Source organism: Mesocricetus auratus, unplaced genomic scaffold (genome assembly GCF_017639785.1).
Source record: "Mesocricetus auratus isolate SY011 unplaced genomic scaffold, BCM_Maur_2.0 Super-Scaffold_100013, whole genome shotgun sequence".
NCBI classification, from domain to species: Eukaryota; Metazoa; Chordata; class Mammalia; order Rodentia; family Cricetidae; genus Mesocricetus; species Mesocricetus auratus.
This window is the reverse complement of record NW_024429196.1, coordinates 70,044,702-70,051,317: the sequence shown is the minus strand read 5'-3', so window position 1 is coordinate 70,051,317 and position 6,616 is coordinate 70,044,702.

Genomic DNA, 6,616 nt, shown 5'->3' with positions numbered 1-6,616 from the left:
GTACATGGTGTGAAATTCCCAAAGAGTCAATATGTTAAAAAAAAAAACTAAGAGGACACGTAGAAATATAGAACAGAGGTCATTAGACAACAGAAGCAAAGAATCATTTCTAAAGTTTTCAAAGCATGGAGGGCAGAGCAGAAGCCTCAGTGTTAGACTTGTAGCCTCTAAGGAGGAAGAAAGCTTTCCTGATCCTAAGCTGCCATGTTTGGTAATCAGGCACAGCAGCACTACAAACTGCAGCTGATTGTGTTACAAGCCTGGGGGGCGGGGCAGGGGTGACTCGCTGTTGTCACAAGTGCTTGAGAGTGTGAAGGTAGCTTTCTAGGTTGGAGGCCCCGAGAGTTTCAAGGGATGCTATAATGTGGAAATTGGTAATTCCCTCAAAATCTCACTTATTAAAGGCCTAGTCCTCAGCACGGTGACAAGGGTGGGACATTTAAGAGGCAGATCCTGGTGGGAAGTCTTTACCTCACTGGGGCATCTCCTTGTAAAAAACTGTGGGAGCCTACTCTCTCTGTTTTGAGAAGTGACCTCTCCCCAGTGGTTCTCATCCTGTGGGTCACAATCCCTTTGTTGTTCAAATGACCCTTACACAGTGGCCGTATATCAGGTATCTTACATATCAGATATAACAGAAGGAAAATTACACTTGTGAAGTAGCAACAAAATCATTTTATGTCTGGGGGTCCCCATAATATGAGGAACTGTATTAAAGGTCACAGCATTGGGAAGTTTGAGGACCACTATCTCCTCCCATGAGCACACTTGTCATCAGTCCGCACAGAGCTGGTAGACACTGACGTCATTTCCTTGAACCTCCAGAATAGTGAGTTGAATGAACCTCTCTACCTCTTAAAATTCACCTACTTCAGATTTCAGGATTTGTTTTTAATAACAAAGCAATATTCACTAATACAAAGAGCTTCGTAAATCCTAGAGCTATGACATGAAGGTTGTGGCATGGATGAGCTGTCCCCTATAAGTCTCTGGTACTTGAATATTTGGTCTCCACTTAGTGGCTGTTCATGGAGGATTAAGGGGTTAAGGCCTTGCTGGAGGAAGTATGTCACTTTGAGATTTCAAAAGATACATTGCATTCCCAGTGTGGCTTCTGTCTCCTACCTGTGGATGGATCAAGATGTGAGCTCTCAGCTGTTCCGCTGCCACCCATGCCTTGGCTCTGCCAGCATGGAATCTAACCCTCTGAAACCATAGGTCCAATTAAACACTTTCTTTAGTAAGTTGCCTTGGTCATGGTGTTTTGCCAGCAACAGAAAAGCAACCAAGACAATTGTGTTCCCCAATAGCATGAGAGAGATTTTATGACAGTTTCAGCAGTGTTGAAGTGAGACCTTAAATCCAGGACTCTAGCGGCAGATATAAGGTAAGGCCCTCCCCTTCTGACCTGTGATTTGTTAACCACTTTGCAATGCAGGTGGAAGGTCCTTGTCAGATGTCAACACCTGAGTTCTAACTTTCAAACCTCCAGAACCATGATAACTATAACACTGTTTATAAATTACCCAGCTTGTGTTATTCTGTTAAAGTAACATAAAATAGACTAAGAAATATACCAATTGCCGGGCGTTGGTGGTGCACGCCTTTAATCCCAGCACTCGGGAGGCAGAGGCAGGCGGATCTCTGTGAGGTTGAGACCAGCCTGGACTACCAAGTGAGTTCCAGGACAGCCTCCAAAGCCACAGAGAAACCCTGTCCCGAAAAACCAAAAAAAAAAAAAAAAAAAAAAAAAAGAAATATACCAATTGCCTTCAAGTGACTCTTATACTTTTAAAAGTGTTCAATATCCTTAGCCACCAGGAAAATTCAAATTAAAACTACTTTGAGATACCTCCTCACTCTAATTAGAATAGCCATCATCAATAAATCTGAGAACAAATGTCAGAGAGCATTTAGAGAGAAAGAGAAAGGAACATTTATTTACCTTTGGTAAGATGACAATTAATACATCCATTGTGGAAATCAGAACTACCATATGACCCAGCTATTCCAACACTGGGTGTATACCCAAAGAACTCCATACCATATCATAGAGATATTTGCAGAACTACCATAACCCAGCTATTCCAACACTGGGTGTATACCCAAAGAACTCCATACCATATCATAGAGATATTTGCACCTGTGTTTATTGCTGTCCTATTCATTACAGCTGAGAGTTGGAACCAACCTGGGCATCTATTAACAGATTAATGGACAACGAGAATGGAATACATATAAAGTGGAAAATACTATTCAGCTCTTACTAAAAAATGAAGTCACAAAATTTTCAGAAAAATGGATGGATAATATTAAGCAAAGTTACACAATCTCAGAAAGAAAAGTGTGCATTCTCTTTCATATGCAAAACCCAGGATATATATATATATATATATATATATATATATATATATACACACACAAACTTATGTGTGGGTACAGTATAACATGAAGAAAAGAGAACAAGAAAGACTAGATATTAAGGTTGAGGAGAACTAAATGTAGGTAAGGAACACAGGCTAAAAAGCTAATGACACCTGGAGGTGGTAGTGGATGCCTTTAATCCCAGCACTTAGGAGGCAGAGGCAGACAGATCTCTGTGAATTCAAGGCCAGCCTGGTCTACAAGAGCTAATTCCAGGACAGCCTCCAAAGCCAAAAAACTAAACCAAACCAAACAAACAAAAAAGCTAATGACTTTTTCTAGTTCTAACTTTGTCATTGAGTTTTGTTTGTTTTCATGGTGGATGAGTGTTTAAAAACATACTCAATAAAGAAAGTATAAATGCTCCACAGCTTCAGAACGGCTGTTCTAACTGTATAGAGGTTTGTTAAGTCTTTGGATCAGGTTAATTTTGATTTGTGATTCTTTCTTGCTACTTTTTAATAATTAAGGTCCAGTTTTGTTTTAGGTTTAGGGGTGATTGTTGTAGAATGTGGACTTTTAAAAAGGTGTTTCTAGTGAGGACTCAGAGAGAAAAGAGAAGCAGAGAAAGCTCTTGGGACACATCTGCCATGAACAGAATGTGAGCAGAACCGCTGAGCTGTGTCGAGCCTGCAAGGGGGGGGGGCTGGAAGGAATGTAACAGACACTGGTTGTTCTATAGTGCTGGGCAGAAAGAAAGAAAGCATTGGCAGTGAGGTTGGAGAGCTAACCAAGGAATGCTTGGGTGATATGGCCTAGGTTCTCCTGGGTGCTTGTAGTAATCACTGAAGAGTAATCACACGGATGTGTTTTGAAACTTCATGGAAGATGCAACACACACATCTACTCCCCACAGAAAGGATCCCGTGACACACCACCAAAGTCCAACTTAGTGAACCAATGAGTTTTATTGGGGTTACTTACAGGAGCAGAAATGACTCAAAGACAGCTGCATCACCAAGGCCCACATGGGGGACAGCTCACAAAAGCTGGGAACCTGGAGCACACTGCACAGCCTGCAGGGACTTCAATAGGTTGGAGAATGTCCTTTCCAAGTGACTCTGGTCTAAATCTCTCCCAGGAAGCGGGTTCAGTCTCAGAGTAACTTATCTCTTCTGAGAGTCTTCTTTGCAGCTCGGCTTCCATTGAGCTGAAGGGACCCTTGGCTTTTACTGTTTACTCTGGCAGGGAGGGGCCTAGAGAATTTGATCAGTTTCATGAACTTCCAGAAGCTATTTTGAGTTGTTTATCTACCTGCTGGAGGAATTTCCCTGCAGGATACAGTGAGAGAGAGACAGAGAGAGAGAGAGAGAGAGAGAGAGAGAGAGAGAGAGAGAGAGAGAGAGAGAGAGAGAGAGAGAGAGAGAGAGAGATGATTGGCCAGGTCCATAGCCTGTCCAGATTGCTAAAATTAGGAAATGAGTGTTGAGAAAGGGTGGCGCATTCTTTTAATCCCAGAACTGGGGAGTCAGAGGCAGGAGGATCTCTGTGAGTTCAAGGTCAGCCTGATCTACAGAGCAAGTTCCAGGACAGCTAAGGCTACACAGAGAAGCCATGCCTTGGGGAGGGAAGAAAGAAAGAAAGAAAGAAAGAAAGAAAGAAAGAAAGAAAGAAAGAAAGAAAGAAAGAAAGAAAGAAGAGGAGGAGGAGGAGGGAGGGAGGGAGGGAGGGAGGGAGGGAGGGAGGGAGGGAGGGAGGGAGGGAGGGAGGGAGGGAGGGAGGGAGGGAAGAAAAAGAAAGATCAGAAGACAATGCTCAAAGTGTTGTGTCAGGGCCCATAAAGATGGCTCTGCTTCATCTTGGCTCAAGCTCAGAGAGTTTAAAACTGTCCTTAGTAAGTCATAAGACAGCCGGGCGTTGGTGGCGCACACCTTTAATCCCAGCACTCGGGAGGTAGAGGCAGGAGGATCTCTGTGAGTTCGAGACCAGCCTGGTCTACAAGAGATAGTTCCAGGACAGGCTCCAAAGCCACAGAGAAACCCTGTCTCGAAAAAACAGAACAAAAAAAAAAAAAAACCCAAAAAAACAAAACAAAAAAAAAAAACAAAAGTAAGTCATAAGACCTAAAGGACATTTGATCTTGGTCTTGGATGTCTTATCTAAATAACAACAGACTTGTTCTGAGGTGTGGTTACTCTTGACCCTCAAGGCCTTGTACATGATAAAGAAGTCTTTTGCCATGTTCCCCTTGTCGGTTGGGGTATTTAAGAACGGTGAAGAATAAACTTGGAGCATCCAGTATTCAATGGATTGCCCTCCTGACTCTATCCCGTGTCTCAGTCTTTTTCTAGGTGTCTTTACCTGCCGTTTCTCAATCCACACTCCCCCTCTCAGGTACGAAACGGGCAAGTTGTCCGGATTCCAACTGAAGCCCCACAACAGTGTTGCTGAACATTACTTGTCAGAGAAATTAGGGTGTGGCTCATGGGTAATGGTTTCATCTCAGAGTCCAAGAACAGAGAGGAGATTCAGAAATATCTGGGGGCAAAGACTCTTGCTGGCAGGCATGCATGAGTTGCTCGGGACAGACAGGTTTTCCGAGGCTGTCACAACAGGAGACACATGGCTAGCTTGGACTAGGAGGCATAGATGGGAGAAGTGAAAGAGCCGGAACTTGGAGGGCTGCCGGGGCAAGCTGGAGAAAGCAGGCTGCTGGCGGCTCCCAAGGCCCCACGGCAGGGCCCCTACTGTGGGCTCTGGGGACAGAGCATCAAGCTATGGAGGACTGGTCTAAGACCATAACTCCTAATGCAATTTGTTGCTGGGGCTCAGATTTGTCTTGGACCAAATCACTCTCCAATCATTATCCTTTCTACGACTGTAACAAAATACCCAAGGTAACTACTTAGGAGGAATAAAAGTTTATTTTGGCTCATCATTTTGGAGGATCTGGGATGAACTGTGTTGTTCAGGGCAGACCTTCCCCAATGCTTCGGGCCTCAGTAGAGTGGGAGATCTTGGGAGATCTTCAAGTAACTTCCAGGGTTAGAGTCATTCTTTTTTTTTTAAGTTTATTTATCTTTATGTGCATTGGTGTTTTGCCTGCATGAATGTCCCTATGAAGATGTCAGGTCCTCTAGAACTGGAATTACAGACAGTTGTGAGCTGCCATGTGGGTGCTGAGAATTGAACCCAGGTCCTCTGGAAGAACAACCAGTGCTCTTAACCTCTGAGCCATTTCTCCAGCCCAAGTCTGAGTCATTCTTATGTCCCCATATGGATGAGCCCTGGCCAGTCTTAGAGAATATTGAGACATTCTCCCAAATCCCTGTCCTGGAGGAGTCAAGAATCACTGGCCCCTAGAAGCTGAGGAACTTATAGGGCTCTCCCCTCACTAAGAAACTTCGTCCTCTATGGTATGGCCATTATTTATATGCCTATGCTCCTGTAAGCAAACCCTAATGAGACTCACTGGATCACAAAAAAGAATACCTTCACTAGGATGCTTGGCATGTCACAAACTGTCACTCCTTTTCACTGAGATATGGAGAAAAAGATAGGAGCCCTCAAAGAGGCCGAGACTTACCCAGGGCCCCCAGAGGCCAGGCCCAGCAGAGACAAGAAGAGTCAGAATTGAGGCACAGGAACCCCACAATTGCTAAGACTAGGCAGCTACTGGTCTAGCATGTGTGAGGGCATCATGGGAGAGGGGAGGAGAGGGGCAGGGCTGTCACACTTGGAGGCCAGCCCCAGAGGCCTGCCCTTCTCCACTGTGTGGGGCTAGGTTATCAAAGCAGCTTAACTGGCCCTGAGTATTAAGCCTCTGGTCACCGTTGGGCTACCAGGTCACCTTCTTACCTCCCAGCTTATCTGGGAGCAGCCTCCCTCCCACTAATGAAAACACAAGGCTGCCTCTGGAAAGCTATGCTTAGAAGAGAACTCTTCAGATCATCATAATGAGGCTAATCCCAATAGCTAAGTGACCTTGGGCTAGATGGATCCTTCTCTGAAACTTGGTTTCCCCATCTGTAGAATGAGGGTCATCTCATACCTTTCCTGCCTTCGTCTGCCTCTCCCTCCCTCCCTCCCTCCCTCCCTCCCTCCTTCCCTCCCTTCCTTCCTTCCCTGTTTCTTTTGCTTCTGGCTTTAGTTTTCATTCTGGTTTTTGAAACAAGGTCTCACGTATAGGCTGGCTTAGAACTCCTTATCCTTTGTCTCTGCCTCCCAAGTTCTGGGTAACAAGTATGGGCCA